This window comes from Dermacentor silvarum, chromosome 5 (genome assembly GCF_013339745.2).
Source record: "Dermacentor silvarum isolate Dsil-2018 chromosome 5, BIME_Dsil_1.4, whole genome shotgun sequence".
In the NCBI taxonomy this organism is placed as follows: Eukaryota; Metazoa; Arthropoda; class Arachnida; order Ixodida; family Ixodidae; genus Dermacentor; species Dermacentor silvarum.
The window spans coordinates 14,728,364-14,738,363 of NC_051158.1; the positions used below are offsets into that span (position 1 = coordinate 14,728,364).

The window sequence follows — 10,000 nt, forward strand, 5'->3', positions numbered from 1 at the left end:
CAAACATGAATAGATCACACTGAATGACTGCAGACAACGACCGTCAAAACTCTGGCAGCAAGCGGATACGCCGCCGCGGCGAAGGTACGTGCGGTCTATCGCTTCAACGGAAACTGAGCGGCGAATGCACGCGGCGCATAAAGGTCAGAGCCGTGTGGAGATAAGAGACGGTGCGAGCGAGCGACGAGCGCGGTTGTTGGCAGAGTGGAAGTGCGCCCCCCCCCCCCCCCCCCCGCTCCTTCCGGCGCTGGCTTCCCGCTTCCTTGCTTGCGCGTGGGAGATTGAGTGCGTTCGCTCTCCGTGATAGCGCGCGTCCCCGCACGCTTCCGCTCGGGCATACGGCACGCGGCGAAGATTTTATCTATAGGGAACCTCACGGCGACGGCGACGACGACGGCGACGACGACGGCGACGACGACGCCGACGGCAGAAATCCGGTTGAAGTGTCCATATAATTGCTATGGCAATAAAAAGAAACTTGATTCCAGCAAGCACACCGGAAGCCTCTTGGAGAGAATCTCGGCACACATTACGTTTTTGCGTAGTAAAGGTCTTTTTGTAAAAGCTCAATTCAGCCAGACCATTAATGTAAAGTTTTCTTCGGTCGGTAGCTATAGTTAATTCTCGAGAATTGAACGCTGCTGAAAACAATCGTTGTATCGGTGTTATCACTACATATTTTTCCGACATGTAAGGATCCACCCCGTATACTAAGCTGTTCAACAAAAATATTTCGTCTCCCTCTCTTTGTCCTCACCATTGTTAGTAGGGTGCCCCAGCTAACATTATCCAAGCTATTCAGAGAAAATATATTTAAAAACACAGTGAAGATGCGACTAAAAGACCTGCGGCATTCGGTCGTTAGACCTCTGATGACCGAATACCGTAGCCCTTCAAGTCGTATCTCTCACTTCGTCTTTTAAAGTGAAAGCTTTACTAATGATGTCGAGCCGAGTTTCGCCGTAGCCAGCAATTTGACCTTCATTTGGCCGTAGCTGCGCCGTAGCGTTGGCAACGCATCACGTGACTCGCTGCGCCGAGCTCCACTGCCGCCGCCGCCGCCGCCGCCGCCGCCGCTGCTGCTTGCTTGGCGCATGCGCTCTCCGCAGCTGGGTCGCCGCCTGACCACGTGACTCTCCGCTCGCCTGGCTAAAGCACCCCCCCCCCCACACACACACACACACGCACACATACACACATTCAGCGCTTTTACCAGCGTCTCTTGCCGTAGCGTCTTTCCACGTCGTCGGTGACGGCGACGAGATCTGGTGTGTCTTGACCACTGCGTTTTGCCTTGGCGCCTCCCTCAGCGTTTACGCTGAGCGACGCCGGGTGACGACACGCCAGAAATCGCAGAGAAAACGCTGATTGTGGGGTGGCCTTAAGAGGGGCGCCGCGCTCACCTAGTCAGTGCGAGCTTGGCCATGGATGAGAGCGAGGCCGGGCCGTCTTCTGCGAGCGTTGCGCCAGAGCGGGAGGCTTTGAGCCGTCATCGGCAAGCGGCGTTATGACCACCCCGCGAATATCGCCCGGCCAGCTGCTTCACTGGAGAGGGTCCGGAATGCCAAGCGCGCGAAGCTAGCGTCGGCGACTGTGGAAGAGCGAGCCGTTCGGCTCGCAAAACGCCGGAAGCGGTACCACAACGTTGGTTAAGCTAAGTTAAACAAGTGAAACCAAGTCTTAACCAGGCTAAACCAGGCTAAACCAAGCTTTCGTTTTGCATATCCAGGGTTAGCTGAGGTAAGCCGCAGCCATTTTTTTAATCATTTTGTTTTCTTCCAACAGCTTGGCTAGCGTTAGCTGGGACACAGTATGTGCACTGTAAGACAAGCAAGCACGGAATATGAAATTTCACGTCAGCGAACACAAAGCAAATGTAGATCTACAGGTATAGGACACAATATAGCGATGGATAACAGCGGTAGAATGTTACGCGCAACGCACGCCGATCCACAGCTCATTGTTGATGTGTAGGCGTGACGTCACAGAGCACACAAGTTATGTGTTCTTGGAAAACAAGTCGAACGTGCTAGGACCCCTGATCACGTGCAAACGTACCCGACAATATTCCCGTACTTCTTTATCCATTCAGCAAACATCGTCGCTCCACCCTGTCAAGAAGAGGAAACACACAAAATGTGCTCAATCAGCAAATGGTGAAAATGTGCATAGACTTCAACGCGCTAATGGCAGCCCCCCCCCCCCCCCCTGATTATGTGCCTGAATATGTGTCTGTCTAAAGGGTCAAAAAATGCCAGCACTGTTACGAAAAAATGATTGCATTTGGTTTTCGTCAATTGAACGTTGGCTCGGTTTTGTTCTCTTCAAAAGTGTCGTGAAAGATAGCAAGGCGTGCGGACACGGACACAAGAGAGAACTAGACAGCTTCAAGAGAAGAGAACTATACAGCTTCAAGAGAAGAGAACTAGACAACTTCGCGTTCGTATTGTCTGGTTCTCTTCTCTTGTGTCCGTATCTGCACACTTTACCTTCTTTCACAATGAATTCACACAGAACTAGCTGAACTTTCTGTAGCTTTAACCAAGAGTCTTTTTTGTTTGAAAGATTTAAAAAACGACCTCATTTCTTGTTTTCGAGAAAATTAAGATTGGTATTTTGAACTGCAGCCAGCTGAATGAGTTTGATCCAGCTAGCAAGAATTTATATTTAATTCTGAAGTTTCGCGTGCCCAAACCACGATATAATTATGAGGCACACCGCTGTGGGGGACTCCGGACTAATTTTGACGACCTGGAGTTCTTTAACGTGCAGCACCTAGATGGTCGATACGCAATTTCGAACAGAGAACGTTAAATAGTTATATCACATGAGCTGTGCCACCCGGATGCTTCGCATTGCCGTAAATTGCCGTTTGGCGCGTTATCTGCGTGGTTCCTTCTTCTTTTCTTTATTTCATTAGTACTTCGCTTGAACTGAAACGCATAACTTTGCGTCACGCTTTGCCTGGGATGTGCTCTGTGTTGCCATATGCGCGGCGGCGTTCCTTTTTTTTTTTTTTTTTTCTACCAAATAGAGGCAGTATAAACTTTCCTTGTGTATTTGTAGTCCTGCTTCGCCATAACCTCAAGTATTGTTATAGTGGGCCCTGGGCTGGGGATTCATACTAGAGCACTGCACGGGCCCGGGCCGACCCGAAAGCCCGGGCCCGGCCCGCGTTTGTCGGCGGGCTCGGGCTTGAAGCCGCGGGCCCGGGCCAGACTCGGGCCCGTTCACTGAAGGGCCTAAGTAAGCCTTTGAGCACACGCGACCGTTGTCCATTGCATGGTTCAATGCATTCTGTGCCAAAATGAAGTGACACGTGCAAGATGACTGTCATCATCATCATCAGCCTATATTTATGTCCACTGCAGGACGAAGGCCTCTCCCTGCGATCTCCAATTAACCCTGTCTTGCGCTAGCTGATTCCAATTTGCGCCTGCGAATTTCCTAACTTCATCACCCCACCTAGTTTTCTGCCGTCCTCGACTGCGCTTCTCTTCTCTAGCTCTAATGGTCCTTCGGTTATCCATCCTATGCATTACATGGCCTGCCCAGCTCCATTTTTTCCGCTTAATGTCAACTAGAATATCGGTTATCCCCGTTTGTTCTCTAATGTTCTCTATTGACTGTATATCTTATCGGATGACTGTATAACTCATCAAAGCAAATAGTAAAACAGTTGAAGTTCTCATTTTTAACAGCGGCACTGTTATTTTAACAGGAAATGTTTCAGCCGGGCGTTGTTAACAGCGGAGCTGTCATTTTAACAGGAGCTGTTTCAGCCGGGCGTAATGTGTCTGCTGAATCCAAAAATGTGGGCCCATCCTGGCAGCAGTGCAGAAAGCGCCCACGCGCAATGGCACATACACAGGTCTGTGAACTAGCGAAGCTGAGCCCGGAAAAGTCTAGCTAAGAATGGTGGGAACTACTTAAACTTAGTCATCCATAGGCAATTGATAGCCAATCCATAGCTTGTCGATAATCGATCAATAATCAATAAATTTCCGAAAATTCTGGGGATGACTTGGTAGTGCTTAGCCTAGCTCAAATACGTGGCCAATACCTTACGACAGCCAATCGATTGCCAATCAATAGCTAATCGATAATCGATCAATAATCAATAAATTCGAATAACTTGGTAGTGCTTAGCCTAGCCCAAATACGTGGCCAATATCTTACGACAGCCAATCGATAGCCAATCAATAGCTAATCGATAATCAATGAATAATAACTAAATTCCGGGAAATGCTGGGGATGACTTGAGTGCAAGCTACGCTAATTTTTTTCTTTTCCGCAAAAACGAACATTGTTTCCGCGTAAGGAAAAATAAATTATACAAAGAACCACTCCTCAAACCATTTCCATGTTACCGCTTTTGTGATTGCACTATTACCAGCGTCGATACTATTGCATTATTTTAGCGCTAAGGCCAGTTACTTTTGTGCTTCAATGGATAAAACAGCATTTTCCTCAAAAAATTCACTGGAACGCCCATGCATTTCGTCGGACACTTTGAAAATTATTAACTCGAAACTGGTTCAGTCCTGAGAATTCGTTCCACGTGGATACGCCTTGCGAACTCAGCGGCTATAATTCGTAGATTGAAAGATGTGCCGTAAAAATTAATTAAAACGTTAATTAGCGTAATTATGTTAAATATTCAATTACGCGTTTTGACCATCCATTAGGCCATCCATGTCAGAATTAGCTTGGAACTACATAAAACAATTAGCCTCCTTAGAGCGTCGTCGCATCAATGCGAACACAAGAAATCCCGAGATATGGTCAATTACATACTTCAGAACGCTCTATAAGCATCAGTCGTTAATACATAACCTACCATTCACTTGGAACAAATACAAAAATGTCGATAATTTCAGTAAGAAAAAACTCAGCTCATACTTTGGTCGCTTGTAATGTATCTTATGTGATTATTATTCTGCCTTTATGTATGGTTCTGAGTATATAATGTACATCCTGTTTCGTTTTCTTAGAAAATGTTATTCTTGTAAAATTCAGTCTCATGCTATGTTGTATAGCTGGTGTTGCGTTGTTTTGTATAGCTAGTATTGCTATTGTCGTGTTGTTTATAATGCATTCTGTTAAAACTTTTTCCAATTCTGTTGACTCGCCGTGACGGAAATATTCTTTGTCTTTCCGTTCATAGCTATTTCGTCTATGAGGAATTCAAGCGATAGCTGGAAATATATGCGAATTATTGTGCATGTGCGCACACTGTTTGCTGTACTATTGCCTTGCCTGGTCTTTTGGGTCACGTCAAGCTACATATGTAGCTTTTAGTCCAAAATGACCGTCCAGCTTGTAAACTGGAGAAAAAATTCATTTGTTTTGAATGATTTCGTCGGACACTTTGAAAATTATTATCTCGAAACTGGTGTCACCCTGAGAATTCGTTCCAAGTGGATACGCCTTGCGAACTCGGCGGCTATAATTCGTAGATTGAAATATGTGCCGTAAAATAATTAACTAAAAAGTTAATTAGCGTAACTATGTTAATTCTTCAATTAGGCGTTTTGATTTCTTCTGGAAGTAATGGCCGCCTCATCGAGTAGTTTAGATCAAGGATTATAATTGTGCTATCTGCCATAGGCAATCTTTAAAATTTTGGTTGAGCTAAAATGAAACACCCTGTATATTTGCATGCTAAATGACATCATAGAACCATATGGTACAAATCAAGGTAAGTGGATGCGCACCAGCGGAAAAATAGCAGCACAGGCAATGGGCCGGATTACTGATGTTCCCGTGGGAGAAACAAAGATTTCTGCCTTTTGTTGCTTATATACTGCAGCTGATTAAACCTCGACAAGGTGAGGCTGACAGATACGGTACAATCTCTAAGTAAAAAAAATTTTTTTTTTTTCTTACAGGCTGGGCCTGGTCATGCACACGCGGGCCCTAGCTAAACTTAGTAATGAACGCACGGGCCTTGGCCGAGCCCGGGCTCAGTAACACGGGCCCGAGTCGGGCCCGGGCTTGGAACCACGGGACCGGGCTGGGCCCGGGCTGGTCTCGCTCATTTACGCCCGGGCCCGGGCCGGGCTCGGGCTTAGTATTACGGGCCCGGCTGGGCTCGGGCTCGTGCCGAAAAATCAGGCCCGTGCAGTGCACTAATTCATACACATAAGCTACACGTGAAACTTCCCTGCGCTGTCTCTTTCATGAGCCCTAAACAGCAACAATAAATCTGTTTTGGTGAAGCTCTTCATAAGTCGTCGTACAAACTCTGATGTGTTTCTGTTTACTTTCTATTTCTGCCAGTAGACCGGTTTGGATTCCATTGAATATCCGGAATGAATTTTGCAACAGATTACTCTTTCGAGATTTTACTTGCGCTCACTTAGACGATAAAGGGTGCCTCGATCTAGTAGCGGAAAAAATAAAATTTTAAGTTTAATTTGCTCAAATGAAGTGACATTCTTAGCTGAGTCCTTGTATCAAATCTTGAGTTTGTTACGCGTGGTTCCTTGGTCACTCTTTACAAAAGTCTGTATAGCTAGGCGTTGTGTTTCTATTAGGTTCTGTTGAATTCGATAAGCTTTCTGTCGAGATTCACATGAATGTCGTGCACGATATTTGTAAGGGATGCCATTCCATGAATTTGGGATGTCAGATGTGATTACACGAATTCATTTATCCATCCTTTCACTAAGCCACGACTGGTGACACGTGGAGCAGGATGTGACCCTACGACTTGAGCGCCCAGCAACAGATCAGCACGGTCGTTTATTCATAGCACCGATGACACAACTGTCACCTGTAAACTATCACAAATGGCACAACTAACCGCAGCTGCTTTGATATATGCGCTGCAGCGGGTTTTCCTCGACCCAAAGCCAAGGGCATCTGAACACGACAGTACCACAGCTACAGAATATGTCGACATTTGAATATGGCAGCTGCGGCAGGAAAACTAACCCTTGACTTTGGAAGCAGAGCACTAAAGCCACAGAACAGCCACGGCATTTATTCGCAGCTTTCAGAAGTTGGTTTCTATCATCCAGGCCCGTAGCCATGAATTTTTCCCTAGGGGAAGGGGGGGGGGGGGGGGGGGACTTGCTGAAGGCCTTCACTATCTGAGGAAAGCACCTATTTTTCCGTCATTATTTTCGGTAAAGCACTGAAAGATAAAAAATTTTCTTTGGGGGCGTGGGCCCCTAGCCCCCCCTTTGGGTATGGGCCTGCTATCTTCCCTTCTGTCTATGTCTCAACAGTCTGTCTGTCTGTCCGTCTGTGTTGTCTTGTGTCGTCTTGTCTTGTCTTGCCTGCCTGCCTGCCTGCCTGCGCACCCGCCCGCCCGTCCTTGCCTGTATTGTTTGGAGAACTTCAGCATCGCGCCAACAATCTCGGAGGCTACACCCTGGGTTTCTGTGAACATCACAGAAATTATGGCATTGCCATAGTCTGAGCAAGACGTGGCGCCATGGTGCTTAGTCTAGTGATGAAGTAAGGCCGTACTGTTATGTCGTTTAGAATGTTGTCTTTTCCTTGAAAGAAATGAATAACCAAAATGGGCTGTCCGAAGGTGAGATTTCAACCACGGTTCACACGCGTATTCTAACCATCAGGCCATATGACAGCCTATTAACGCGTGCTTAAATTTTAGCTCTGCTGCCTGCTTCACCCCTGGCACCTAGCTTTTTGAGTCGACTGGAACGCGCATAGACGCCTATTGATTCATTTATGTTTATGAAGTGCCCCTGGGCCCATAAGGTGTCATAATTAATGTTTGATAATATGTATAACTTGAAACGCCTCATTCCAATTGTGAAATTCAGTGACTTATGTCCTCAGCAGCTTCGCTAACCGTGGCCGTATTTTCGGCACTTGAAACACCTATGTGGATTAGGCGTGCATGCTCTTACGCGGATGTTTCTATATCCTGTTTCCAACGATTCTGGTAGCACCGTCGAGTCAAAGGTAAGAATCAAAGGTTTGGTAGGATTTTCTTTGCTGTCTCGTCTTATCTTTATTCGCTGCGCTTGTACAACATTGCAATCTTCCCAGCGTATGCGCGAGAACGGCAGAGCCTCATTTCAACTATTCAGCGAGTAACTAAAAGACCAATGTCTGACGAGATTGTCTTAGGTCCTTGGCCTGACGCCAACAGCGCAGCTGTGGTCATCGAAGCGACGGTAGCCTTCCTTCAAGCCACTGGACTCCATGCACGGCTATAGTATGACCTCAACGGGATGGACATGTACATACGCACCTCCTAATCTTATCATCATCATTCATCGCTCTTTTTATCCCCTCCCCCATTCCCCAGTGTAGAGTAGCAGGCCAGAGCAAACTAACGCTCAAGACGACCTCTCTGCCTTTCTTCAAATAAACCTCTCTCTCTCTCTCTCTCTTTCCATCGCTCTAAAAGCTCTGCTTCCCTCAAGTCCAAGAGGTATCACTCCTCGAGTCTAACACTTCCCGAGGTGTGCAGTCACCGCGGTTGGAACATCACCGTATGCCATAATGTTCGAATTTTTTTCTTCTTGTTGACTATTGTAAACCTCAACAGAGGTCATCGCGGGGAAATTTTCTTAGCTTTGTAAGCGGAACCTAGTGTGTCAGTAGGACATTTTGATCTTGCAACAACGAAGGGCGAAAATGTTTTCACAACCTTTTCGGGATTTTCGCTATGTATGCCGTAAAATCACGGTATAAATTCTTTATGCAGGACAACAGAATTCACACTCATCGCTACATCCACTTTTGAAAGAGGACGACTAGGTAGTCGAGAGAACGACTCTGCATGAAGCCAGAAATGCCAGCCGCACACCACCGAACCCAACAAGGAGACGCCACAAAACCCAAAGGCATCGCAGACGTTACTATATCTTAATGTAACATGTCCAGGCTTCAAATGACACATCAGGTTAACCTATAGGAAAGATAAAATTTTAGAAAGAAAGGAAATGACGGGATCGAAAGGAAAGTTTATAGGAAACCAAGAGATCGAAGAGAGATGGGAATCGGCAATCAGCGATTTCCCGGAAGTGGGTCAGTCCAGGGCTACCATCTACGTGAGCCCGGGTCCGAAGTGGTGTCTTGCCTCCGGCGAGAGGCCTTAAAGTTCTTAGCACTCGGCGTCGGCACAAGCACTAGGATCCTCTTTTCCCCGAACACAGCTAAATCACGCATGTCTAAGCGCGAGAGGGTCCAACTCCCATGTGCTCGGACCCATGGTGTCGCGAAACACCAAAAGCCTACTGACAACAGACACCAGTTCGGGGTCCATTGGCGCTTATAAGAGCACGAACGTGACAAAAATAGCTTCTATAAATAATATCGACTCCTGAATGTACGATGAAAAAACACAGGGCGACAGTTTTGTGTGGCGGCACCTGGTGGAACGAATGAAACGAATTCATTGCACGGAAGCTTTGAATGGTACGTAATTAGATCTCACTGGTATCACGCTTATTCGCTTGAGGTTAGTAGTACTTTGAGACAATACAGTATAAACGCTCGCTGACGCTTAGAAACACGCTGATGCGTCTAAAACCACATCATGATTCATTCTTACCATTGCCACTCTTTTGTCATTGCAGCTAACGTTCTGAGGAAATTTAACTGCCCATTTGCGCTTGTAAAGCGATGAATTAAAGCAATTTTAGCGCGAGTGCGGGCCAAACGACACTTGGTTTACACCTTTCTCCACAGTGCGTAGTATCTGCATAATTTTTATCACTGCCTATTTTTGCTAAGTACATTAGGCACTATGTGTTTTATTTCTATGTTTGACAGCATCCACGTGCCTCTTTATTCTCATGACCCATACACTGTCAGGAGTTCGAACATTAAACCAGATCTCGTTCATGTGGAAATGCTCTGCACTTGCCCTTCGCCTTATCTCCATCAGATTCCCAAATATCAGGCTTGGTTCTGGCCCAGGTATGCACATGTCCTTGAAGTACGAAAACTTCCTTTTGCGCCACCTGCAAATAAAGAGGAAGGGAAAGAAATTGGGTCTGAACCAATCTCG

At 46.5% G+C, this 10,000-nt stretch overlaps 1 protein-coding gene across 1 annotated transcript in view; it reads right to left on the bottom strand.

Annotated features, from left to right (window-relative positions):
- The window catches only part of LOC119452771 (cytochrome P450 3A11), a 30,497-nt gene that overhangs the window by 19,051 nt on the left and 1,446 nt on the right, over nucleotides 1-10,000 (bottom strand). The window lies entirely within an intron of this gene.